The sequence below is a fragment of the Vanellus vanellus genome (assembly GCF_965231255.1).
Source record: "Vanellus vanellus genome assembly, chromosome: 5".
NCBI classification, from domain to species: domain Eukaryota; kingdom Metazoa; phylum Chordata; class Aves; order Charadriiformes; family Charadriidae; genus Vanellus; species Vanellus vanellus.
The window spans coordinates 3,211,175-3,238,448 of NC_138910.1; the positions used below are offsets into that span (position 1 = coordinate 3,211,175).

General features: G+C 39.5%; 1 protein-coding gene across 1 annotated transcript in view; it reads right to left on the minus strand.

Moving 5' to 3' along the window:
* MBD5 (methyl-CpG binding domain protein 5) overlaps nt 1-26,585 on the minus strand; it is a 93,249-nt gene extending 66,664 nt beyond the window's left edge. Inside the window, exon 1 of the mRNA XM_082484627.1 lies at nt 26,503-26,585. The gene's annotated coding sequence lies outside the window, so the exon portion shown is untranslated. The remainder of the gene's footprint in view (nt 1-26,502) is intronic.
* Between the last annotated feature and the right edge of the window lie 689 nt (nt 26,586-27,274).

Sequence of the window (27,274 nt, forward strand, 5' to 3'; positions counted from 1 at the left end):
GTTATAATACCAAAGAGCACTTAAGCGTGTCCAAAAAAATCTGTTTTCAGTACCTGACTAAAGTCATCATAAAGCTGTTGGAAATAATCATCTTGCTTCCTTACTGATTAGAATTCACATCTATTATCCAAATATTTCCTAGACACGGCACGTGGAGAAAATGAAGTTAAAACATAACAAAAGACATAAGAAAACAAGCAGCAAATATCCTCCCTTCCATGACTACCTTCATGGGAACATATGGCCTTTTCCGAATGTACTGTTCTTTTGTATGACAACACGTTGGCCATATTAATATAACTTCAAAAATGCATTTTAACTGCCTAACAACACGATATACCGAGTGAAAAACATTACAGCTAAAAAGAAGTACAGTAACAACAGGCAGATCTTTTAGAGAAGCTAATTTAAACATTAGCTGAGGCCAACATACTAACACCTTTGTTTTACCTATGTGATATATAGCTGTAAGGTGAACATACTAACATATTTGGTTTACGTATGGGATATATAGCTATAAGGCCAACATACTAACATTTTTCAGATTTGGCAGCGGCATCATTTGAGTGGCTGTAGCTTTGAATAGAGAAGATGTAAGAAGGGATACTAGCTAGGGTTTTTTGTCTCCAGTTACAGGAAAAAAAAAATAGAAATGGATTTTTAATTGGCAAGAGCAGAAAATCAGAGACATCAATTTAGTCAATAGTCTCAGTCCTGTAAATCCTGCATATCTGATACTTTCATAAAGAAAGTGACAAGTACTAATAATACATCTTACAACCATGAAAAGACTTTTATTTTATAAAAAGCCTTGGTTTTGACAGGAAAGGTGCACGCTACTATTCAGAAACAGCATACATGCAATCTTCACCTGGCAATTTAAAAACCGAACGAAAACAATCAAATTGACAAATAGATCAGTTTGCGACTATAAAGAAAATCACTCCCATGTACAGCCCTGGGTAATAAAGAGGTAAGCACAGTGCAGGCCCATGTACCATAGCACTCGTCTTACCTAACTGCCGGTTGCTATGGCAAGCATTTGCCCGTATTTTGTACATTAAACAGTAATATGTTTTCTGCTCCCTTGTTCTTGGTATTTTGATGAAGTTAATACTCGAGATTTGGACCCGTAAGGGATGGAAACTAAAGGTTCTCTCAAATAAACATGCATTCCAATTTATTTGGTTTTGTGAAAACATCTTAGAATTAAAAATTAATTAATAATTTAAAAATTATTTTCATTCATCTGTAACACAGCATTTAAAAAAACTTTTGATTTATTTCCATTAGCTACTTTGCATACCTGTTGTACATGCATTTCTGTTTTCTAGCTCACAATGGAAATGTAATCTACTTTTCTCCTTCACTGATCTTTAATTTAATATAGAGATAACTGTGAAACTGATGAGAACTGAGATGATAAATAATTTTAGTTCTGTATAATACCAATTTCTCTTTTCCCCTCCTTTTTTTTTTCCTAAACAAATGTTGTTAGAGGTACAAAAAAAAAAATTATTTAGTCATTACTACTGTAAACTAACAAAGAACTGAATTTCTTTCTGTAGTTGTCTCTACCTGGAAGACAGTGGTATTTCCAAAGGTGGGTAAAAGCCAGCTGTCGGTACAAGAGCCATTCTAATGGGGGCAGGATGACATGAATCCATTTTCTTGATTTCTATGGCTTACATAAAGCCTTAACATACAAAGTACAAATACCCCAAACTGCACAAATTTGACAAAACCACCCCAACAGGAGAGAGAAACAATCCTCTTCCCACCCCAGGGTCCCCACCGGACCAACTGCAAACTCAGCCGTCACCCACTGAAAAAGATCTGTGACAAAACTTGGTAAGTCTTACACGTTTAAAAAAAAAACAAAAACAAAAACAAAACCCCAAAAAACAGGAGATCTTTTTCTTTTGCTAGGAATGCCGTTTTCCACTATTGGCAAGCGCACACAGTCCTCTTTTTCTTCCCACACGTGAAAATAAAGAATTTGTATATGGCTTCATTTGTCTGTTGGATCGTAACTTGACATTGAAAATTAATAAAGAATATTTGTCAACGGGGTCCAGTAGTTCTAGATTATGACTTTTAACCTCTCCTGGACTTCGTAATGTACACCACTTGCAGAAGCAGTCTCAAAAGCGTATTTACAAATGGCATAAAGGCCAATAACAAATGTTATATGCATTCTATTTATACTAATGCCCACTTTTTTGTAACGCTCGACATAGATGAGGGACAAATGCTATCCTGAAGTCAGCTGAACCTCTCCTTCCTCCTGCCCGGCTTTCCTCCAGCTGCTCGCGTGCTCCCACACCGTGCCGGAACACTTCTTTCACTGGTGAGAGCCAACTCATCCCACCGGAATACGTTCATTTCTATATTCTGACTCAGATTATTTTACATAAATATATTTGCGTTGACACCAAGATCGTAATCTTTTTGGCTCCTGAAAGAACACGCTGTAAGCAGCTGGACTGCTGAAGAAGTATTTGAATTAACACACCAACAGCGTAAGGAGCAGAAGAAAAGGATACCTGGACTTTAAGATTAAACTGTTACCCAAAGCCTCAAACTCATTAGGAAAGAAGAAATTCAATGCAGCGAGCACACCAACAGTTTATATTTTTGCCTCATGATACTTTATCATCACATAATAAAGTGCTTTCTTTCAGACATGATATTCTGCCGTTGTTTAAAATTAAATCCTCCAAAAAGAAAGTAATATAAACTTTTCTAAACTCTGTTATTTCTTATTTAAAAATTCTTGGCACAATTCTCCATAACTGGCAAATCTTGATTATTTTCAACTCTCATGTAGGCCAAACGCTGCCCCGGCAGTTGACCGGAGGAGGACTCAGTGACCGGTGTCCTGCACAGACTCTTTGCATCCCTTTTCTTCTGGTCTGGACTCAGGCTGCAACCAATGCTGGTGGCAGAGAAATCTATTTTCTCCTAAATCTGAAATATTACACTGTACATCTGAAGTTCGCATAGAAAGGAATCACCTCACCCAGGTCCACAAAAACCACCACATATGATTTTTTTTGTTGTTACTGTCAGGTATGAGATCATTGGAAACTCTAACAGAAGCAAAGAAAAAAAAAGAAGGAAAAAAACCCCAAAAAGGCTGTTGCTTCGCAATCCTCTCATCACTAACCTTTTTAAGGAGGAAGCACCTTAAGGAAGGTCAGGGAATAGCTTTCACCACCACTGACTGCAGAGTTGATGACTTTAACGTGCTGAATTTTACTTCTTGCTTATTTAGCGATGTGACCAACTTCAGCACCGTAGCACTCCAGCTTCCCATATTCTTTGCTTCCATCACCCCCCAATAGCTGGAGGGTGTTAATCTCCCAGTAAAACCATAACCAAAGTCATCATGCACATAGATTTCATTACTTAATATCTCCGCAGCACCTTACGACGTGTTAAAAGTTGTCATGCTACAGAAAAGCCTGGGCAGCGCGTACTACAGCGAGCATCCCGCCTCAAACTGGAAAGGCTGAGAAAATTCCAAACAAATTTACGTAGCGAAGGAATTGCATTCCACTACCCAGCACGTACCCCGCTGCCTGCTGAAGGCCACCTCCTTCGCCATCGAGGAATATTCATCACTGCGCTTCCTCTAAGTAGTTCTTTCAAACTGACGTTGCTACTAATTAGTACTACTAATTGTCCAATTCATTCATAAAGTATCAGGACGGTATTTTAATAATCCCCTGACACAGGACTCCTAAAGCAGAATTCAGTTTCTGGAATTCTAATTCTATTCTTGCTAAGGTTAATAAATGGTTTCCCACCGAGTTTAATATAATTCACATTGGATCACTACTGAGTCTATATTTATACAAAATGCCCTACTATTTGAATCTGTTTGATCGTTTTAAAAATATCCATCTTATTTATTCATAGATAGAGATCAAAATTCTCTAAAAATTTAGCCTAGGATCGAACGGTTTTTCAGAAAGCTTTGACTGATTTTATGAAGTCTGTTTTTAAGGTATTTCTAAGTATCATGGCACTAATCATCAAACATTCCTCTGATATTTAGAAATATATATCACCTGCTGCAAGTAGCATTAAGACATGCGAAAGATTATTAAGCTGCTTTAATGACAAACGTACCAAATGTCACTGGGGAGAAAAAGTACCCATCCTCTTCAAAGGCTAATAAAGCTCACTGCTTTGTTGCAAGGTTTTCTGAAGCCTTACGAGTTTGTGAAAAGGCCAGAGATGAGAAAAATGCCTCAGACAATAGTTAATATATAAACGTACGTAAGACCTCACGATGTCTTAATGAATTTACTAATTTGGAAGCTTTATAGTGACCTCAGGCCATTATTGATATGTATATCCTGTATTGCTCTGGCCACTGCTGCGATCATAAAAATAATTATCCTTGCTGCAGAATTGACAGAGCTGAATTATTCTGGAAACCCCACTTTGAACACCAACCTGCACTGAAATACAAGAATATCATTATCTATATAATGTTTTCGATAAATACTTAATATGCACATTATATAACATATACAAAATTAAAAACAAATCCTCATTGGAGAAGCAAATATAAAAGGCACAGAAAGCTGGCAGTAGAGGAAAATATAATTTTCATCTGATTACTATTAAAGCAAGAATTTTGAAGTTTTAAAGCACAGAAAAGTGATTTGACAACAGGCTACGACTACAGTGCACAGAAACATCCCAAGGTGAATGAGGAAGCCATTCACAAAAGCGCAGACTCTGGAGTGCCCTCAGAAGGGCTTCTGCAGAGTCAAACCTGCCCGAATCCTGTCAGCTTCTGGCTCGGAGAACGTCCTGCTGGACAGGCTGCGAAAACCACTTTCTCAAGTACATGATGTCTAGACAACTCATGGAGCTTGGTGGGTATACTTCAGTTCCTCTCGTTTGTTTCCAACATAGGAGTAAAGCACAAATCCTCTCGCATGTCTCCCCTTCTCCCCCTCTGGCAGAAGCAGCCGTGATGCCTCCAGGGCTCTGCTGGAAAGCTGGTTCCTGCACTCTCTCACCAACAACTCCTCTCGCTCCTTCACCTTTTCCTCTTCTCACCACACTCTTGCTCTTGGACCTAATCCCCACCCGTATCAAGAAGACAACCTGCACTTAGCACAGTCCTGAAACTCTTCCTCATCTCCTGCTCAAGTCCTCTCTGAAACATGGTAACACACTGTCATGGTTTCAACTGGGATGGAGTTAACTTTTTTGCTAGCAGCTGGTGTAGTGCCATGGTTTGAATTTGGGATGGGAATAGTGCAATAGCACACTGGTGTTGCTGATTGTTGCTGAGCTCTCAAGGCCCTTTCTGCTCCTCACCCCACCCCACCACCGAGCAGGCTGGGGGGCACAAGGAGTTGGGAGGGGACATGGCTGGGACAGCCAACCCCAACTGACCAGAGTGATGTTCCACGCCATGATAGTCATGCTCAGTGTATACAGCTGGGAAAGAAGAATCACAGAATGGTTGGGGTTGGAAGGGGCCTTGGAGATCATCTAGAAGGAAGGGGGGGGGGGGGGGGGGAGAGGGGGCATTTGGAGTGATGGCATTTGTCTTCCCAAGTCACCGTTATGCGTGCCAGAGCCCTGCGTCCCTGGAGATGGCCGAACACCCACCTGCCCGTGGGGAACAGGGAACGAATCCCTTGGTTTGCTTTGCTTGTGTGCACGGCTTTTGCTGTACTTATGAAACTGCCTTTATCTCAACCCACGAGTTTTTGCTCGCTTTTACTCTTCCAATTCTCTCCCCCATCCCAGCCAGGGAAGAGAGCGAGCGGCTGCGTGGTCCAGTTGCTGGCTGGGGTTAAACCATGACACACATCTCACCCTGACACCAGCTGAACTTTCTCTTTCTACTCATCCCCCAGAAATGACTCTCCATTTCTTTAGTATCTCTCTGTGGAGTCTCATCAGGGGAAAACTCGTCCCAGTGTCTTTCCTCAGCTCTCACCTAGTTTAGAGAAGCATAATAAGGAAAGCACCTTCCTCCAGGGACACCGTTGATGACGTTCGAGCCGACTAGAGAGAGCTGCAGCTGGCGCAGAACGTCACTCGTGGGTACGGTCATAGGCTAGTTTAAGCAATGATGGATGTGGAAGCATTTCTTCTAGTCACATAAGACTTTCAGTTAAAAACCTAAAAATAGACAAATACCTAAGCTGGTAGCTTGTGCGTGTAAAGCAAGAATGAGGACAGTTCTCCTAATCCACACCTATTCCCTGCTTCCTTCCAGGCAGGCACTAAGGAACTGTCCTCCCCCCAGAAGCAGGCTGGACCTCAGCAGTCCCACTGCCTTCCCATGCCCAGAAGCACATCCAGCTCCCCAGCAACATTAAGAACCCACCCCCTAGAGGTAAGATTTCAGCCACATGAGGGAGTATTTCCAAGCAAATGACTAAGCAATCCACAATGGTCTCGCTGGCAGGCTTAGCCTGGGTCACTGGTTGGGTTTCCTGGTGTCACACAAACCAGGATGACCAAACCCAAGCGTGTTTCCTAAGGTAGGATGCCATCCCGCTGTATTCAGCGAGCTGCGAGGTTCTAAGTACTAACACAAGAGTTTTAGGGAGGTAGCAGCTAGGGCTGCCTTGGGGCTTGGGCAGCAGCGGCATCCTCTGCCACACCAGGCCGTCCCCTCCTGCAAGGACGTCTCATTGCAGCGGTTTGTTACTGAAAAAAAATAATAAGCAATTTCAGTGGCAATGACTGCAGCTACAGCTGACACAGACACAGAACTACGTTAAACATCTACAGCAAGTTGATCATAAGAATCACCTGATAGGTATACATTAATTAGATTCTGATAGTTTGATACCCTAATGAAGATGCTCAAGCATGTACTCAGGATTTGCAATACTGAGAGAGAGTTGGTGTAAAGCTACCACGGAAGCAGTAAGAACCTTTACTACACAGTTCTTAATCATGGAATGCTTTAGGTTCGAAGGGACCTTGACGATCATCAAGTTCCAACCCCCCTGCCATAGGCAGGGACACCTCCCACCAGCCCAGGTTGCCCAAGGCCACCTCCAGCCTGGCCTTGAACACCTCCAGGGATGGGGCCTCAACAACCTCTCTGGGCAACCTGTGCCAGTGCCTCACCACCCTCACAGGGAAAAACTTCTTCCTCGTGTTCAATCCGAACCTGCCCTCTTCCAGTTGGAAGCCATTCCCCCTCATCCTATCGCTACATGCCCGAGTAAAAAGCCCTTCCCCAGCTCTCCTGTAGGCCCCCTTTAGGGACTGGAAGGCCGCAATAAGATCTCCCCGGAGCCTTCTCTTCTCCAGGCTGAACTGCCCCAACTCTCTCAGCCTCTCCTCATAGGAGAGGTGCTCCAGCCCTCGGATCATCCTCATGGCTCTCCGCTGGACACGCTCCAACAGGTCCATGTCCTTCTTATGTTGGGGACTCCAGAGCTGGATGCAGTACTCAATCGCCAGGGAAAAAAGACCACCATGTAAATGGGCACTGATACCTTTGCACTCAAAAGCAGCTGTCTGACTGTTTAAACCTTTTTCTATTTGCAGACCACTACACATAAAAAGTTTTATATCTTCCAATTCCTATTTTAATGCAGTACTTTGCAATCCGGAATTATGCAGGTTCAAGAATAATGAGTGGACAGGGGCATGTAAGGAGTTTATTGGTCTGGTTTGCACACTTTATAGTGCAAAACAGAAGTGATAATTTTCATTTGATAAAATTTCAGGTGGTTTTTGCTCTGAGCAATTCACCAACAAGAACGAGCAAGGCGGGTTCCCGAGTTAAAAGATAAAGGTCCCAATATACGGCAAAGTATCAGCTAGTCCAACTGCAAATGAAAACCAGAGGAAACATCACGCTATTAAAAACTTATGAGAATTTTTCAGAAAAAAAACCTTATTACACAGCAACCCCCCCATGAAAACACACTCCCCCTCAAGACTTCCACAAACTTAGTGGGATAAAACATTCCATCATCTGCCCTATAAGCATTATTAGACAAGAAAAAGAGGGGACAGTAAAAGCAAACATTTAAAGTTGTCAAGGTGTTTGGCAGTAAATCAACAATAGGAGTAGGCAAACCCCAGATTTTTTAAAGTTAAATACATAAATATATGTTGAAGGATTAAAAAAGCAAGCTATTGGAACAACAACAAATCCTTTAAAAATAATCACAGATTTAACTCTTTTCTCCAAGTTTTTTATATTCCAAAATCTGCAACGTAAATTCAAAAATATAAAGGGCACTAGGTTTCTTGTTTCCGAAACGTTTTTCGGGAAGCGGTTCACTGACCGGCTGTATTAATGCTGGATACAGAGATCGAGAGCAGTATTTCATGCGTCAGAGCAGCTAACAAATGAATTTTGCCAGCTTCATCTTAGCCAGCTTTTCACATCAGCAGAGCACACAGAGAAAAAGGATCCGAGAACACAACTTTTACTAACAGTCAACAGATAACTTGGTTACAGGTAAATTTTTTTTTTTATTACATCATTTTATGTAAAATTTTCTCTCTGCCACAAAAAACCCCAAACCCTTTCAAGCCAAAGAAGCTTCTAACATGCAATGGAAAAGACTTAAATTGTTTAAGGCCTCCAGACATTAACAAGAAGTTAAATACTTCTAATTGCTTTGCAAGTTATCTTAATTTAATAATGAAAAAATGTAAGCGTAATAGCAGTATAGCCTTACAATTTTGTCTGGATCTAAGAACAGTGACTTACACAGTGTCAACTGGTGTAACTTAATGACTAGATTTTTTCCTTCTTCACAGAAACCGCAAGATACGTGTCCCAGTTCCTTTATTCTTCGCATGTTTTTACACTAGCTGGATTTAGGCTTAATATAAGAGAAAATTTCTGACCCCTGAAGCTTTTGTTTCCTTTTCTGTACTCGCAAACTTCTCTAATTCAAAGATACGGCGGCTGGTAGGAAGGAGTTAACGGGAGCTTCCAGATGACAGAATTCATTTCCCAAAGAGAGTACCGAGAAAGCCGTTCAAGGAGAAAAACTTTAAATTCCTGCTGAATTACGCTAGATTGAAATTGATGGGACAATCAGATCCCTTGGCAACTACTAATCTGGTAGATAAAAAGATTTCTATTCAAACCAAGCACTGAGATACTGACGGTGAGCTGAAGCCTAAGGACCAAAGCGCATCTTCATCTGAATGCAAACTTGCTTTAAATTTGACAGCTGTAAGAGTACACTTCCCAAATTTTTGGAAGCTGCGCTCAGTGGCCTTGGTCTGACACATAATAAGCCTGACACGCTACCTCCAACTATTTGGACTTCCCAATCTGCCAACCGCCTGCACCCATGGTTAAAAAGTAATTGCATACACAAAGAATTTGATTAGATTTCAAAAATATCTTTCAGGGCACGGCAGTATGTAGCTCGGCCAATGGAGAATTTTTGGTCAGCTTTTTTTGAACACGTGAATGTGGAAGTCTGTGGCAAACACACCCAAACAAATGTTGGGAACCTAAAATAACTATGTAAAATTCTACTTTCGCCCCCCCTTTGGATTAACAAGATGATCAACAAGTGAGATGAACAGGACCTTCACCTGAGGAACTAAAGACTAACAGTCTCATCTTAGTGTAAGAGGATATCAACAAAACGTGGTCACAGATAAAGTCACAAAATTAAGCTATTATGTAAAATGGCAATGTGCACCAGTGCATTAGGAAATACTTATTTTAGCTACTGCTCAATTTCAAAGAACAGATGGAAACATTTAAAGTTTGGGCAATGACAGTTGTTTCCTAATAATTCAATAATTTCTTAATAGCATCAAGATAGCCTGAAAAACAAATAAGAATGCCTTTAATTCTCAGTGAAGTGAGATCTGTGCAACCTAACGCGGCTAGTTAAACACCCCAATCCTTAGTCATAAGATTTTAAACAGCTGAAAGAGCTTTCTGCTCTATGGCATCATCCAAAGTTTCTAGTAGCCTCATAATATATTACATGAGGAATACGTCACTATATTCTTCTTGACATTCTGTGTTAGCAGGTACGAATAACAGTGTTCAAGTCTTTCCTCAACTCCAGTAGCTGCAATCTTTTTGAGGCTGATGTTCTTGAATACTTTTAGTGACACTATCTCATCTAAAGTTTAGGTGCTAGAGAACGTGACTCGCCTTACACACAAAACACGTCTCAGAGGAGATTTAGACAGAAAGCCTGATGTTCTTTCAAAGAGCCAACACAAGCACTATTAAAATTAGCCTCCAAATGCGTTGTACTAATATGAAATGTCTAACCAAGCCACGATACAGAACAGGAACATTACTAAAAAAGTCGTAATGCTGTGAAAGTTCACGTAGGTAACAGTCAGCTGCTACTAAGTGAAAATATCAAATTAGTAATTTTTAAGTAGGGTTCCAAATAGTCAACACAAACCAGATACAGTCTTCTGAATTATTTATTTTTTGAACTATAAACATGTCCTCTGCTAAACTACACAAATTAAGAATCTACTCATGCAGCTAAGATCCTCATCTTGCGTACCAGGGCTTCGCTACAAAGCAGTGTAAATTTACTCAAGGTCGGAATTTATCCTAAAACATACACGGAACTGTAATTAATGGAAAGAGTCAAATCGTTTGTTCGTAACTGCTGTAAATCAGCCCAATCAAGTACACTACGGTAAATACAGTAAGGTAAAAAAAGTTTGTCCTGCAGCACCTTCAAGTATTTTAGGCAGCAGATAAAAATGAGCAGTTTAAAACAACGTTTCTCTTTAAATAGACTTTTGTCTTATTCTTCCAAAGAAACCTTAAATACAGGAAATATGAATTTACCTGCCCAGAAATACCACTGTACCCTAACATTCCTCAAATTATCATCAAGACCTATTGTTGTACCCACGTACCAAAACATTTTATATCAATATTTCTTCCCACTTGATGTAACCGAATCATTTTGCGGCAGAGTTAATTTGACAGCACAGAGTAAACTATCCTGTCTGCTCTATCAATTTTATTCATTCTCTTAGTCCAAATAGGAATCCCACAGCAAAGTCCAAACCTGCTGCAGTCCTACAGCGAACGGGAGCCTGGGCCCCTGCAGCACAGGTCGCAAAGATGAAAACACTGAATCCGTGTACCGGAATAAAAGAGCACAACCCTTTCAAAGCAGTCAGGTTTCACATTGGTTTTCTAAACTCATTGAACCCTCCAGTCCTGAACTTTACTAATTGCAGACCATTTAGCACATCTGTATACTTTTTGCCAATATATTTGATAGAAATACGTTTTCGTAGCAGGCTTTCCAGATGCCGTTTATGAGTAGCCTAACACCTAAAACCAATAAAAAGGAATATAAGTTTATTTTACTCTCCGCTTTCAAATTTTGGTGCGCTCAGCAACAGAAGATGGCTTGGAGACTGCCATGTACGCAACTAGGCGTGAAGAGTCATATCGAGAAGTAGATCCAACACACCTTCAGAGCAAAGATCGTCTCTGCCCAAAATGACTACAGACACGCACAGGGACTGTCACACTATAAAGGTAGTTTGAGACACAGGAGTTCTAAGAAACTAAGGGAAACCAAAAAGCTGAAGAGGTAGAATTTTAAAATTTGCTTTTATTTCTCACTGTTATAGAGTAACGCTTTTAAAAAATTTCATCCATGAAGCTTTTTGGAACTATAGCAAGATAATTTAACACATTATGCTACTCTGGAGTTTAGGTCACACATACTGACACCATGTTGTGCATGAATTTTGAATATCCTTAGCATTACGTTATTTGACATTCATGGAATCATCTCGGGTTAAGCCAAATGGCAGGTTGTATTTTAGTAACTGCAACGCTGCAAGCTTCGCAAGGAACTCGGGATTACAGGTATTTGGTATTATTGCAAAGGCACTATATGTACATTTACATACAGTAACTGCTATGCCAGTGGAAACGTTATTCTGTGATTTACAGGCATAGCACTTAGGCACAATTATCAACTTCGAAGCCTATCAATTTGATTTTTTTTCTTTCTTCTTTTTAGCTGGCATTAACACAAGGAGTTCTGGCATAGATTGTTTTCAGTTTGCACACATTTAAAACCAGTGTTGATTTCCTGGGACAGCTGATTTAGAATTGCTATATTCCCTTTAACTGAGTAAGATTTACAAGAGCGCCATAAAATTTCTTATACTATTAACCATTTGATTTCCAGCACCCTAGAGCAAGGCGCATTTTCTTTTCCCACTATATACTAAAGTGACTTTCTTTCTCTCAAATCACAGCAGAGTGTCACAGGACCCCCCAGAGGTGGTGTGCCTCCTCTCCCCTCTGTCCCATCTATACCAGACACACGGATACCCCAGGATTCCTCCACAGCAAAGCATAATTCTTTCTGTTGGTGGGCTGGACAGCCACCTGCCCGCTTCCTGTACTGGAAAGCATAAAACATTTCAAAAATCTCTTTCACGTCTCCAGGCTCCCCAGTCTGGCAGCTCAGAGCTCTCAGCCCACTGCTCAGCACCCTGGAGTGAAGCTGAAGCACGACGAGCTGCCTGGGGAAGCAGTGGAGTCACCATCCCCAGAGGTATTTAAAAGATGGGTAGACGCGACACTTAGGGACATAGTTTAGTGGTGGACCCAGCAGTGTTAGGTTTACAGCTGGCTCAATGATCTTAAAGGTCTTTTCCAACCTAAATAACTCCACGATCTCTCTCTGTGGCTGAGACCCAATGATCTGCACCCCTGCCCAACCACAGACCTAGCCAAGGAACAGTGACAAAGAAAATGACAAGAGAAAGAAAGAGAAGCATATGAACCTGAGAGAAAATTGTGAGTACTGCACAAAGCTATGCACATATTTTGGGTATAAGAAGGACCAGCTTTCTGTCCTGTTAAACCACAGATGCCCACTGTACCCAACATCATCTCTGCAGACAAATCCTGAGGTTGAGATTGAACTGTAAACACGGGACACAAGGACTCACTCCGCTCTCCCATCCCCTAAAGACATCTCTCCTTCACTGCTCTCCCTGAGGATGGACAGTGCTTCCCAGTGGTTTCGTACACCTCAGACCACATGGAAAGCCAAGGGACTGCGTCGAGGACAAACTAACAGCTCTTTGCATGTCTGTGCAACCCCAGTTGCACGATGCCCTTTAGCGGGTTTTTTTTTTGTTTTGTTTTCTAATTATCAGCTTATACATTCTCTGAATTTCCTTTTTTGTTTTATTAAGTAATTATTATATTTTTGGATTTAATAAAGTGCCAAGGGTATAGCATTACTCTGGGTATAGATTTGTTTTTCAGAAGGGACAAAAAGGAACAGGCATCCAATTTATTTTCGGTATCTTTTGGTTTAACAGCAATGCTAAACATATTCTTCCATTTTTTTTGGTACAAAAAGTGATACTGCTGTTCAGGTGCATGCTAACAGTCACCAGATAGCTTTCTGCAATGTTAGTTTTATTTCAACAGAAACATGTTAAGTATAAATAGTTTACAAAACGAAAAAGCAGGATGAAATTATGAAAGCAACCAGAACTGACAGCATATGATGCTAAGGTAAAATATTTTGTAGGTGCCTATGTAATAAATCACATTTCCCTGTGCCCCTTGGCACGGGCTCGTTCCTTCCCCTCCCGCTCTCCCTGCTGCCAGCCCCACCTCCCTTAGCATAGGAAACTTCGTCAAACCGTGCAAAACGAGCTGAAAGTCTGTAACTTCTAACTTAGTCATCGGTAAGTATCTTGCTTTAGAGTCACATATATTATATAAAAGTCCCCGTGTGCCGTTACTACTGGGCAGGGATCACTCCGAGTCCCGCAGCCCACTTGTGATGTTTCCTCCCGCCTTTATAATCGTTCCGTGACGACCTAGGGATACCCAACTGTTGAGGTACCCTACTTTTAACGGGGTGAAGTTATCAGCTATTAAGCTTCTTTTGGGAAGCACCCTTTGAAACACTGCAAAACCTGGTATTTTTTAACCATCTTTTCAAGTACAAGTTTTCCTAAACCAATTTACTCCGTTTCATCTCTTCCTGGATACGCACTGGTACCTTGCAAAACGGCAACACACAGTTTCTGTCAAAAACCTCGGCATCACACGGGACTCGAAGAACCACGCTCTCACCATGCAAGCGGCCACCACAAAAGCCCGAGTTGATGTCCTACTATCAAATGCTATACTCACCACCACACTAGTGAAATGTCCAAAGTGTACTACACATGGAATAGAAACCTTCTGGTAAGTCATCAAGAATTTTACGGATCAGAGTAAATTAACAGACACACAGGAAAGCTGTTCTCCTGCATCCCAAATCTCTAAAGCCGTTTTTGGACTTGTACGCATGAACCACTGAACCAACAACAGATGAAGAGACAGTCTGATTCCTGAAAAGGATTGGCCAAAGGCCTCACATCTCGTACTCCTGTCAAAATACATCCAAAGATATCACATGTGAAATCTATCGAAAGCAGAGCGTTAAAAAATTTAACCATTCTAATTAGGTCGACAGCTATCCCTACCACTCGTTATTAAGCAGTTATGAAATGTCACAGGTAAAAAGCTTACAGACTCTAGAGATCACCAACATTCGCATTTAAAACTACACCAAGAGCCGCATGAGGGTGAGGCGAGTGAAACTTAAATAAAAAGTAAGTTCTACTGTTCAAAGACTGTCTTGAAGGTGTAGCACGTTTTTAGCTATTTTTGCATGCTGTCTTTAGAAGCACAGCTTAGGTTTGTGATTTTATTGTCCTGTTTGGCTTCAAAGTCTTGAACGTACCGACTCAGCGTTCTCTGCTTTGAGTTTTCAGGAATACTTCTGCATGTTGGTTTGCTGTCAAGCCCGGAACTGCAGCGGCCAAGGCCAAGCTCAGGGTACGCTGCCTCCACGGGGGCAACTGGTCAGGGGGAGCAGTGCATGACGACAGGTAAGCAGAACCCACCTGAAAACATGTGCTTTAAGTACCCAGGGGCCTTTGAAAGGACTGTCGCTGCAGTCTTTAAAGATCTCATGTGGGCAACTGCATGGACAGACGTCAATTTCTGGAGAGGTCTCCTTCAGCACACACCGAGAAGGGAACTTTGAGGAGTACACGACAAATGCATACAACATAGATCTGGACAAATCCGGATGTGTCTGAGGTTACCCCACCCCCCATGTGTTGGCCAAAGCCCGAATCTACTAATTTATTGAACTTAAATCACCAAGTTGCAGAAGTTATGGGAAAATCCACTAAAAAAAATAATCCATGCTTATTTCCTCTAGAAAATCTTCACAAGAGAACCTCATTAGAAACATCTTCAACACTACTCCATAATATTTATTTTTTACCTTATACTAGAGCAGAATAATGATGGAAATGAATGACAGAGATGGCTTCAGCATTCAGTGTCCCTTAATGTTGCCAATGAACAGTTTTTAGATGGGACAAAATACCAGATGAGCTCAAGCACAGACAAAAAAAATTCAACTGATCCGGAATCCGTAGTCTAGAGCTCCTATTACAAAACATGCTGGCTGCAAAAATACCTAAATGTGTCAAATCCAGAAGAAAGGCCAGATACCTCAAACGAGATGCCTATCTGAAATATAACAATGAAACACACTTCAATCAGTACAGCACTGTACTTTGTGAGCATAACTGAAATGCTTTTTCAGTTCTACCATCAATTTCCAAGGAACCAGGACCTAACTCAGACTTCAGTAATTGCATACGAACGTTGACTGTATCCTCAAATCTGTTTGCTTTAAAATCACCTTTTTATTATCACTAAATAACCACATACAGTTCAACGCTAAAACATCTAGTCAAATCCTCAATTCATGTTTTATAAATCTCTATTTCTACCTAAAGAAATAATTTGCTGTTGTGTCAGTCCAGTAGCCATTTTCTATGTTGGATTTTTTTTTTTCTCCCTTCCAGTGAATACATCCCATTATTGTAAATATTATATGAACTTGAATCAAAGCTAAAACTTACTCTAAGGAACATGGCCCTGCTATTTCAACACGTAATGAAGAACCTATAGTCCCCTGCAAGCCCTCCTTGCCTCCCTCCCCTTCAGCCCACTTGCCAGCAACGCCGCCGGGTTCAGTTCCCAGGCTGAGGGGCTAAATTGGTTTTACTTCTTATATACTTAGTTCCGGATTTAGGAATTGATCGTGGAGGAGGATGTCAGACCCTTCTTTCCTTCCAGTCAAAAATGTAATCCCCCCTGACCTGAACCTAAAAGTCACTTACAGCTTTAGCTGCTCCTCCAGACGAGCTCCGTAACGGGGAAGGATGGACCGTGCCGGTCGCAGAGCACCGCGGGATTCTGCCTAACTCTATATCTGGAGTGTAGGCTCTAAATATACAGCAATGTAATTTTTCCCTATCACAGAACTTTGTGTTGAACTATATATTTGTGGCAGCACTAGCCTTAATAAATGTTTTCGCCTCCGAAAAATCTCTAAATTCTATTTAACGTCTACCACATTGTTTCTGTCAGCAATTTAGGGGATAAAGCAATAAGGCATGCCAGTAGTATAGCTGCAAACTTAGTACGCTATGCATCAATTTTATGCTAGAGAGCCATAGCAAAAGTGTGTTTGGCTGTGTTTCTGAGCACAATTTGGTGGATAATTTTCACATAAATGGCTTTCACAAACTTTTCCCAACTGGCATCGTTTTTTCTTTGCAAATAGTGCGAGGAAATGCTAAAGCATGTGTACAGCTAAGGGAGAGGAAGAAAGTATATCATACTATAACAACAACAAGCAACAACAGAATTATGAAAGATTTAGTGAGTATAAGCAAAGAGAAAATATTTAAGTCCTTCCAGATGAAAGGTAGAGCAGTATTAATTTTTTTTATATAAAATTATATTTATATTTTCTTATTATTACAGGCAATTAAGTATGGAAACATTTTCTAGGTGAAATGGTGAGCTCACTATCACTTCCAGGCTTCGAAACAAGATCAGGGAGCTTTCAAAGAGGCGAGCTTTAATCCAGGTTCTGCAAAAAACAATCGTTTGCATACTGAAGGAAGCGAGAAAACAGTCACTGTGGTCTCTCCTGGCCTTTGGGTTTTTAATTCCCTTACATGCCCCCAAAAAAAGACCGCTCTTAGACAGGAAAGTAAAATAAGCAGAGTAGATATATAGACAGAAAACACAACTGAAGACTCTAGGTCCAATTGAAGGCACTACTCCCATCTTCATTCAAAGATACGCTTTAACAACACGTATTTCTAATTTGAAAGCATTTTATCATTGATCAGCTGCACTTTACTCTTTTGCAAAAGGACTTAAATATAACTTTGTACATTAAGCGTGCGTTCGCAGAGTCTGCTTCACCGGGGAGAGGGGCGGCAGCTATGGGAAATGCAGCTCGTCTCTCTTCACCCTGTTTCCAAAACGAGCCCCAGCCGATGCGCTGTGTGGTCTACGTCTCCAGACCTCGCTCTTTCAGTCTCATCAGCTTGTTCCCTACCCCCTCCCCGCAGCTGCAGCCGGGCTGGTTCATTTGTAATTATAAACCATCTTTTACTGTCTCCGATGGAATTTTAGCTTTGCATTCCTGTAGCCCAAATCAAAACTATTCATAAAGAATGCATAATTTTATATGTTTAGATGGGACAATCGTGATAATCTAATCTGAGGGCACCGAACCGCATTTGGAAATATCTCTGTCAAACCGGTGACTTATCATGTGGACATTTAACTTCTTTTTCTTCAGTTAAACTGGGAATGACAAGCTTTTTGTTAAAACGTACCAGTATCCCATCCCAAAGCAGCAACCCATGTTGCTAACAAGAACCTAGAAAGATCTTTCTTATCTCCCAGCAGGGCAAAACCACCACCATTTCACAAGACCTAACGTGCTGCCAAAACGACACATCGATATTCTGCTCACGTTGTGAACACAAGGATCTTCTTTTAAGAAAAGGGACTATATAAAAATAGGTGTGTTAGGATCGGTACTCCCACCATCTTAAACAGGTAGGCAAAAGGTGAATTTGTTTTGTCATTTGAAATAGCATGCCTATTTTTAGAGATTTGAAATGCATTTCAAATTTAAGATCAACAAAATCCAGCTTAAGAAAAACCATGAAAATAATCATTTTTATCTATGTACTACTTCTTCATAATAATTTCCACTTAAGAGATATTAGAAGGAAGTCTTTTAAGTACAAAGCAAACAGACAAAACCAACTGAATTACGGAAACACATTTGGCAGTAACCACCAAATTTTATACCGTGATGCTGAGAAAGGCGTCTGGCTCAGGTTTTACTCTGCTCAGTCTTTGACGCTGTAAACCAACTGGTTTGTACAGGATTTCAGGTGTGCGGATAAGGCGTCAGGACTATCCACACTCTTAAATATTATACATGAAAGATGGCGAAATCGGCTAAATATCGGTAATGCGGCATTTTTTAAGTAATATAATCTAAATCATCGATTTGCTAACTTGGTACACTGGAAGATATACGCTTTGCAGTTTCATAATATGAATGAATTAACAATGTATTTTAAAATGCCCCTTTGCAGGAACAACAGCGCTTTTCTCTAGCATCACCATTTCCAAATAATTGTTTTTCAAAGATTAAAACCAATATTATTAATAAATATTAGCTTGATCAAGGCATGTGCATAAATTTCTGTTGACAGTCAAAGACAGTTTGCTAAGATTTTTACACTTTAAAGGGTATTATAACAGTTAGAATGATATTTGAGTAAAATGATCTACTGATCAATCATCCGTACAAACAAAATAATATACTAGTATCATCTCAGTTAATGTTGAATTCATCATGTTTTTCAGCCAGCAGCAGTTATCTAAACTTCTGCAAGTCAACAGAAATACTATCGTTAAACTTTAATCAGGTAAAGTTTTCTTACTTTCTCCAGCTGTGAAATTTCATACTACACACAAGGTACTCCATAACTTTACCAAGATTGCACGAATATGAGTATTTGGGGTTTATAAGTCCATAGAGAGGCCAGAAGTTGGCATGCAACTAACGACCAAGTGCTCCCTTCTACTTTCTAAAATAATCAAGACCTTTATTCTGTGCTGTTCTTAACTAATTACAGAGATGTTGTACGGGAACATACAGTGTATTTATCCCCTCTGGAAGATATCTCACTCTTTCACATCCACAGAATGCAGAAGCCAAGGACGCCGACTAATGCCGGTATCTGTCTGTTGAATTTCCTTTCAGACTACGTAATACTATTTCTTCTTCAAGAGATGAAATCGTGTAAAATAACCATCTGAAGCATGTGTCATGGGTATATATTTAAATCTATACTATGAGAATACAATATAAACTGAAAGCTACTACATGAGAACTTCATTCAGCACAAAGAGAATCCTCCAGTCAGAACACCTACATGTCAGACTATTCCAGGCTGCCATTATGCCTACTGTCAACTGTTCGTTTGCCTACAGAATCTATCCTATGAAAATGTCACTTGCTGTCACTCAAATACTTAAACTGTGCTTGAAATAAAAAGAAACTTAAAGGAAAAAAAAGAACCTGAACCAATAGAGATGTCTACAGTAGAAAACGTATAAAGCTTCCAAACAAGAATTAGTAGCATAAGCAAAAATGCTGTGTTACAATTATTTAGGTGAGGTTAAATTATATACATTATAACACACATAATATAAATGATAGAGGTTTTGTTCTTCTGCTCTTATTGAAGGTGACCCTGCAGCCCTGTTTCCTTCTTCATTCCCCGTTCCCTTCGTCAGGACAGCAATTAAATGAGAATTCTATCTTGTAGCTACCTTCTCATGAATTATTATCAAATCGTACACAAGATTCAACAATGAGCATTTATATTTATGTATCGATAGTATAAAAATAATGGCACTTTGTTTTCTAACATCTAAACAACATGAATCTCAAAGATATTACAGTTACTTTGGAAAAGTCATGCTGGGATCTATATCCTAAATAGTTTTAGTTCCCGTATTAAGGACACAACAAATGGATGGAGCTGATCAAAAAAGATGAGATATTTTAACGTTTCGTGAGACCTTTCAAATGGAAAGTTTAGTTCCCCTATCCTTTTCGTAAGCTCAAGTGTTCTTGCCCCAACTCTCCGAATGGTACCTATAAACTTTCATACATTGAGGATGAAGGCCAAAAGAAATTTAATGAATCCTTTGAAGTGATACAGTCTTAGTTTGGGAGACTAAGTTAAAGCCAATTGTGGCAATTACTGAACCACCTTGGTGAAAATTTTACCTCTAATTAATATTTTTCAGGAACGTGGTAAAAAATAAAACCAAACATTCCATTTTGAACGGCAGCTCTGGAGTATCAGCACAGGGTTTCAGAGGAAGAGTGGCTCTTTTCTTCAGAAACTTTGCATGAGCTTGAATTTAAAAGCCTCACTGGTTTTAATTTAAAAGCGTTTCACGGAACTGGGATCCTTCTAAGACATGAGACAAAGATGTTTGAGACTCACTGAGCTGGACAGGCAGAAACTAACAGGGGCAGGGATCTCCCTTCAGCAGAGATGCGCTGGCAGAGGCCAGTTAAGAATCTGAAAAATGACGATGCCTCGTGTAAAGATAAACCAACAAAATCAAGAACAAGTTAGTTCCATTTCAAAGCTCTTATTTCTAATTGTAGGGAACTGTTGTGGCTATACTTGGAATATAAAGATTGCAGCTCCTGGTGGTACCCAGGGCTGTACGCGAAGCCACGGGAGCACCAAGCCTTCACCCCTTCCCACCAGTGCCTTTACAGGAGCCCATTCTTGCTTACCTGGAGACAACTGCATACAGCTCAACACAAAGTCAAGGAAAGCTCCTGCGCCCTCTCCCTGTACATTATAACGAGGACAGAAACGAGGAGAAAAGCCAACTCGGCCAGGCCTTTGCTGTGGGGACCCCTGTATCTGGGACACACAGCCGCTGGTCAGAATCACCAGCACCAGTTTGCCAAGCCAACCACTGGCTGATGAACCACAGCCCAGACAACTCTCTTTTTTATTTTATTTTCACTTTCCTTAACCATTTGATAAGACTTTCATCGTGACAGTGGGCCTCCAAGGATGTCAATTTATAGTATGGGGAAAATAAAACAAAATTAAAAAGCAAAATGGAGAAAAAAAACCCACCTCCACAACCATTCAGCCAATCTTCATGTAAAGAAAAACAATGGTTTCCTAGGATTTCATTAACAGCTAAATTTTAAATTTGCTGCCCTTGAGCTTCTTTTTAGAACAGTGTTTTTTCAGAAGGAAGCGAAGATCTGAATTTGGTTTGGTGCTACAACAGAAACGAATAATTTAGTAGATATTACATTCTAACTACATTCTTCCTTTACATATTTTGTGTAATTAACAAATGATGACAGTAGTTCTATTATCTGTTATTTTAAACCCACAGCTCTTTAAGGAAAAGCAAAGATGATGTGGCTTTTATTTCACAGAAATTTCTTGATGTATTACGGGAAAAAATGAGGATGGATATTTGTAAAACTATCTAATATCACGAACCGAAATAATAATAAAAAAAACCCCATAACCTTCTGGAGACATCCATGTTGCTGTGACTGTATGAAACCTTACGACAACTAATTCAGCAGCTGTGTGCACGCATGGCTAGCCTTGCTAAGAAAACTTACATGTTAAAAAAGGTGAATTTTAACCATTGTGCTATCATGTTTTTAATTTTAAAGAGATCTACTGCAGTATCAGAAATTTTTGCGTTATTTAATTACTTAACTTTGAAATTACAATTAAACTACTGAGCTTGATTAATTTGGTAACAATAAAAACGTGTTGGGAATATTTACTTTTTTTCAGGGTGCCCTCGGTCCCTATTTTTCAAAATAGAAAGCCCTTGTATTTTGCAGTATTTATTTACAGTACCTGCATCAAGAAAAAAGTTCAAAACGTCAGCTCGTATGTTATCTGAAAATTGTTTCAGAAAGACCAGCTGGAACAGAAATAGACACTGTCGAAAACAAACTTCTTGCTCTGGTGAAATTTGAAAAACTTGGCAGAAGAGGTACAAAATTTTCTGCTAAGGCAGAGAATGACCTATCACACATCTACTATATTTAAAACATACTCTAAAATTTGGCTCTAAAATGCACCTAAAAGTAGTGATATCGTAGAACAACATTATAGGAATGTAAGTTTTTTTTCCTTTAACTAATTTCTGTAGAAGTAACTTTCAAATGAAGTAGGTTTCGCTTTATTAAATTTAAGAAGGAAGAATTAGTTTACATCTTGCATTAGAGAAAGTAACTTGGGATTTCACAAAAAGCCAACTCCTTCATATTAAAAGATGAGAGAGGAACAGAAAATTGACTGTTCTCAGAAAAACATTAGGGCTTCAGAAAAGACAGTTGGGCTCCTTGGTTTTAATGACAACTCAGGAAAAATTGTCTGTCAATCCGGACTGCAGACTGCTTTAGGGAGAAAAATGATGCAACACGACACCGTTCCTTCTGTCTTAGAATAACTACAATCAAAACATTAGTAATGACACAGTTCTAAGACAAACTATTTAGAGAAGCACTATGTATGCAGCGCCAAGTCATATGTTATATACTTCAGTATAATTAAACAGCCTTATAAATTCTGAAGTTTGGATAGTGAGAGGCCCAATTTTGTGCAGTGATATATCACGAGCCCCAGAATTACGCAGTTCAAAAAGTTCTCAAAGGCTACATGGCTTGCAGCTGGAGGTGGCACAGGGGACTAAACATGTCTATCATTTTTTGCACCGTATAGAATTCTATCTAGCTACTAGAATTTTCCATGTACTGTTTAAAAAGATAAAACATAAGAAAGATGTGAACCTCACTCATCCTCCTTAAGTTTGCATAACCATTTTTCTGTTTTATTAATGCTATATTTCTATGATACCTTTTTGTGCCCTTCTATGTGATTAACAAGAAAAAAAAAATATTATGAGGACTTGTAATGTATCGTTCTGGTTTCTTTCACAGCTGAAATAAGTAGTAGAAATCAGTAAGTGCCATCTCAGTTTACAGATGAAGAAAATCCACAGTGTTCATGCTAAAACTGCTACATGTATAATTAAAATGCCCACAAATTCCAAACTGTTTTCTAATACACAGTTGAGAGCTTTTTGAAACATACAGTTTCGGAAATGCCAAGTGTCGCTACAGCAAGGACGGCGTTTGGCAGACTGCTGATCTTCGCACTGTGGTTGTGCGTAGCCTTCCTAGCACGGCACGGAGGCAGGCTCGGCTCCTCCGTAGCACTTCGCAGTCACGCCGAAGTAGGTACAAGGCTGTTATACTGAAGTTGACTTGCACCAGCTGTCTCCGAGCACGGGCAGAAAGATGTGCAACCTTCAATACCCATCTGTGCACTCAGCCGGAGAAAAAGGGGTGCAAATCTGGAGCCAGGATAGAACCGTAGTTCTGGAGAGTAAGTGAAATGAGGGAAGACTGGTACTGTGCGAGAATAGATAACAAATACGAAATAGAAACCGGCTGACATTAGAAATTGCTTGGATGAGGGAGAACGAAAACAGAGACGCAAGACGTGAGAAACAAGGAACTAGGGTACAAGTAAGAATGGCTGAGTGTGAAACTGAGAACCAAGGAGAATGAAATGATGACTTCAAAAAAATACTCCTAGGCCAACGGGCCTTTCAATTCCTGTGCTTTCCATGGAGGATCACTGCTCTCGCTTTTCTGGCTTGAAAGAATTTTCATGGAGTGAGTACTCCAGTTTTGCAACTACTGTACAAAGCATACAAAGTCCACCGAAAGAGCTGGCAAGGGAAGCTCCTAGAACCAAAAACGTTTCTGCAAAATGACCTGGGCTTCAGAGATTGGGTTTTACCAGAAAGACTGCGAGAAAAGCTGTTGCTAAAAAGTATAGTAAAGCATAAAGCCAAATTCTTAATTCTATCTGCAGAGCAAGGTTTGAAAATTACACAGTAGAGAGATCTGGAACCACACACTGAACAATTAAAAATACTAGATAGCAGCATACTGATTAAATGCCGCCTATTTAATGCAAGGATTTCCTTCTATGGTGAAAAATAGCATGTTATCATATAATTAAAGACTGCATGATAATGTAGAAGGCACAAGTGGGTGAACCAAGGTCACTAAGGTTTTGAAGTATTAGACTGCAAGCACAGTAATGCGTATTAAATACAAAAAGCTCTTGCATTTAAAAATAGATCAAATGGAATAGAAACAGTGTCTGCACATACCTATACGGCTGTGAACATTTTAGTATTGGTAGACAAAAGGAGCGCGAAACAAAAGCTAAGATGCCAAGAATGAGAGCTAAATGTTTTTTTTGGATTTTGTAGAAGCAGAAACATTCTGAGGTTTATCCACATGTACATATTAAAAGTCTAAGGAAATAACCAGTAAAACATTAACCTTACAGAAATAAATACTTCCCCTGTCCCAGTTTTTCCCGTCCAAAACCTGTTTCCTCTTAGCCCAAATGCAAACTTTGATAATTACTCCCCGAAAACATTTGGTTTTCCTTTACCAACTGTTGTAGGTCCCCATTTTAGAACAAATGAAAACATACGCAAAGGTCTATCCTTGAAGAAAACAGTAGCAACAAAACAAACCCCAAAATTTAACCTCAAAATGGCAGAGGTATAAATAACCTCTCTCAGCTCAGTAGAGTTTACCTTTTAAATGAAAAAGGTCTTCCGTTCTGGGGGTCAAAAAAAAGGGGGGAAAATAAAAAGAGAAGAGAGAACTGCCTTCATTTGTTTCATAATTTGAGCTTTCCTCTAACAAACACCTACTGTTTGTTTCCTTATTTTAGGTCATGTAAGTCAGTTATGCATGCTGCACTTTTTAACTCTTTCCCACCTCTTACAGCATCATCTGGGAGCTGAGAAAACCCAGAACGATGCAAAACCCGATGGAACCAGGGCTGCATTAGCCCAGATGCATCTGCCAGTGCGTACTGCATATGGTGATATACACGAGTAACATAACGTTTTAGTGTCCTTGCAGTTAAACTTGGGCTGAAAAAACCCTCAAAAAGGCAAAAAGGGGGTTTCATAGGAAAGACCTGACATGTAAAAAGATACTGAAGGGGCAGTAAAACAGAAATGCATTACAAACACTACATAAATGAGGTACTTCATTTTTGTAACGCAGAAGCGAGACAGAACTCTGACCCCTGTGTGTCCCAGCCCCGATGCTCCATCACGCTGGGGCTGAGCTAGCTATGCAGTTCCAAGAATTTTCTATTCATACTGCTTGAAAAAATCAGTTATAAAGATCTTCAGAACAAGCCCTTTCCCAGCAGATCAGGGCTGCCCAGACGTGCCTACAGGAAGAAAATTAGTTACAAACACTGAACAAACTTTGTACTAGGTAGATCAGTTTTCACTGTGCTGCATCGCATGGTGTTGCACTGCAGGTGAAAAAGAGTTTCAATAGGGTCACAGCATCCTAACAACACAAAAAGTTTCATTCTCCAAATAAACAGCTGATGAGAGCTATCCAAAGTTCAGATTTGAGAACTAAGTAGCTTATTCATGAACTTATCCATCCTCTTATTCAACAGCATTTTACATGCTTCATTTTGAAACGTCTCAGATGAAGCTGCTGTATTCAGAAGTTCAAAAATGAAGCTGTACCCTCATTTTGGACCTGTCTACTAAAACAAAGAAAAGCAAATATGTAAATTTCTAGTGAATTAAAGTGCCCCATTAGGAGTTCAATTATATTCTGAAATTATGTCTTAATTGCTTTGCTCATAGATGAGCTGTACAGCTAACCAAAAATCTACTGCCATATAATCATCACTAAATTTCAGATATTGCCACACATTAAATTAACAGCAGATAACGAGTGGGAAAATTAGCTCTATTTCTGTAACAGAAAAAATCCTCCCAGTATTACCTAGAGTGTTTTATATAGTTAGTTTCAAAATAGAAAAAAATAATACACAAACAAAACTCTCCTGAATATCTAGCATTTATTTTGATCAAAAGGCCACACATCCAAAATAAATAGTACAAGCAGAGCGCACATCAGATTTGTCTTTAATATTCAATTAAAAAGAAGTCACATTTCTAAAATTCCGCAGAAATCTTCAAGAAACTGACCACTATTCTACTTTGCGTGTTGCTCGCTAGTTCTTTTCCACATAACTTTTGTCTTTTCCAGTAGCAATCCCCATGCCCAACTACATATAAAAGTATTCCTGCTTCTCATCACAGACAGATATTGCAAATGATCTGCAGTTTGAAAAACTCGTGAGAAAGAAAGAATACAGAATAACATGAAATGCAGAAAAAACCCAGGCTAAGTACTCATGTTCTTGTAACTAAGAGGAGGAAAAGAAAACGAGCTCCATCCATATTGCTTGTTTTTCACTTTAGTAGCATAAATAAACTTGCTAAAAGAAGTTAAAACTTTTGGAATTGTAGTCAGGCTCCTGAACTTCAGCTGCGGTTCAATTTTGGTTATTTTTGAAGACAAAAACTATCTAACTTATTACTTATATACAAACGCATAATATTATTTTACTTACCTTTGCTGTCTGAAGGAAACAAATTTCAAAGATCTTGTATGTAAATGATATATTCTTCAATATTTATGCCTCCAATGACCATCATCGTCAATAAGGATCTGAAGAAAACACCACAAAGCCACGTTAGTTACAACTAGACGTAGGATTTTTAAAAACTGTATTTTTTTATTAAGAAGGCACAAAGTAAAATTGCACATTTCATACATTAATTTATTAGCTGCCGTTAAAAACATATAGAAAAGCGCGAGAGCCATTACATGGGAAAGAATCTATCTACTTCACGCACAGAGCAATTACTACACGTGAGTATATTTAAGACTAAATATACCAAACTTAGGAAATTCAGTTACCATACCAAAATAACAACAGCAGTAATCATCCCATGAGTTAAAGATCAGAAAAGACAAATAAAATTACAAATGACTATTGAAGCGTGTTATATTATAAGCACTAATAAATTATGAAAAGTTAAACCACCTCCCTAAACTCTGAAAAGCCAAAATAAAGATAATTCTATGATGACATTCCTAAAAACGCCAGTTATGGTTTAACAAAAAACTCCCCCATTATTCAACAGTATAACGACACAGTATCATTTATTAGTGCTGTTTTCATATTTCAGTACTGTAACTATGGAAAGATGAATTGAAAAAATAAATAGTACGCTTATGGTAAGGTCAGTATCAAATGAACTGGTCTATGTACGTACTTCCTTTGGAAGCAACCTATGCTAAAATGCCCAATAGCTACAATTTTTTTTTTCAGGTCTCAG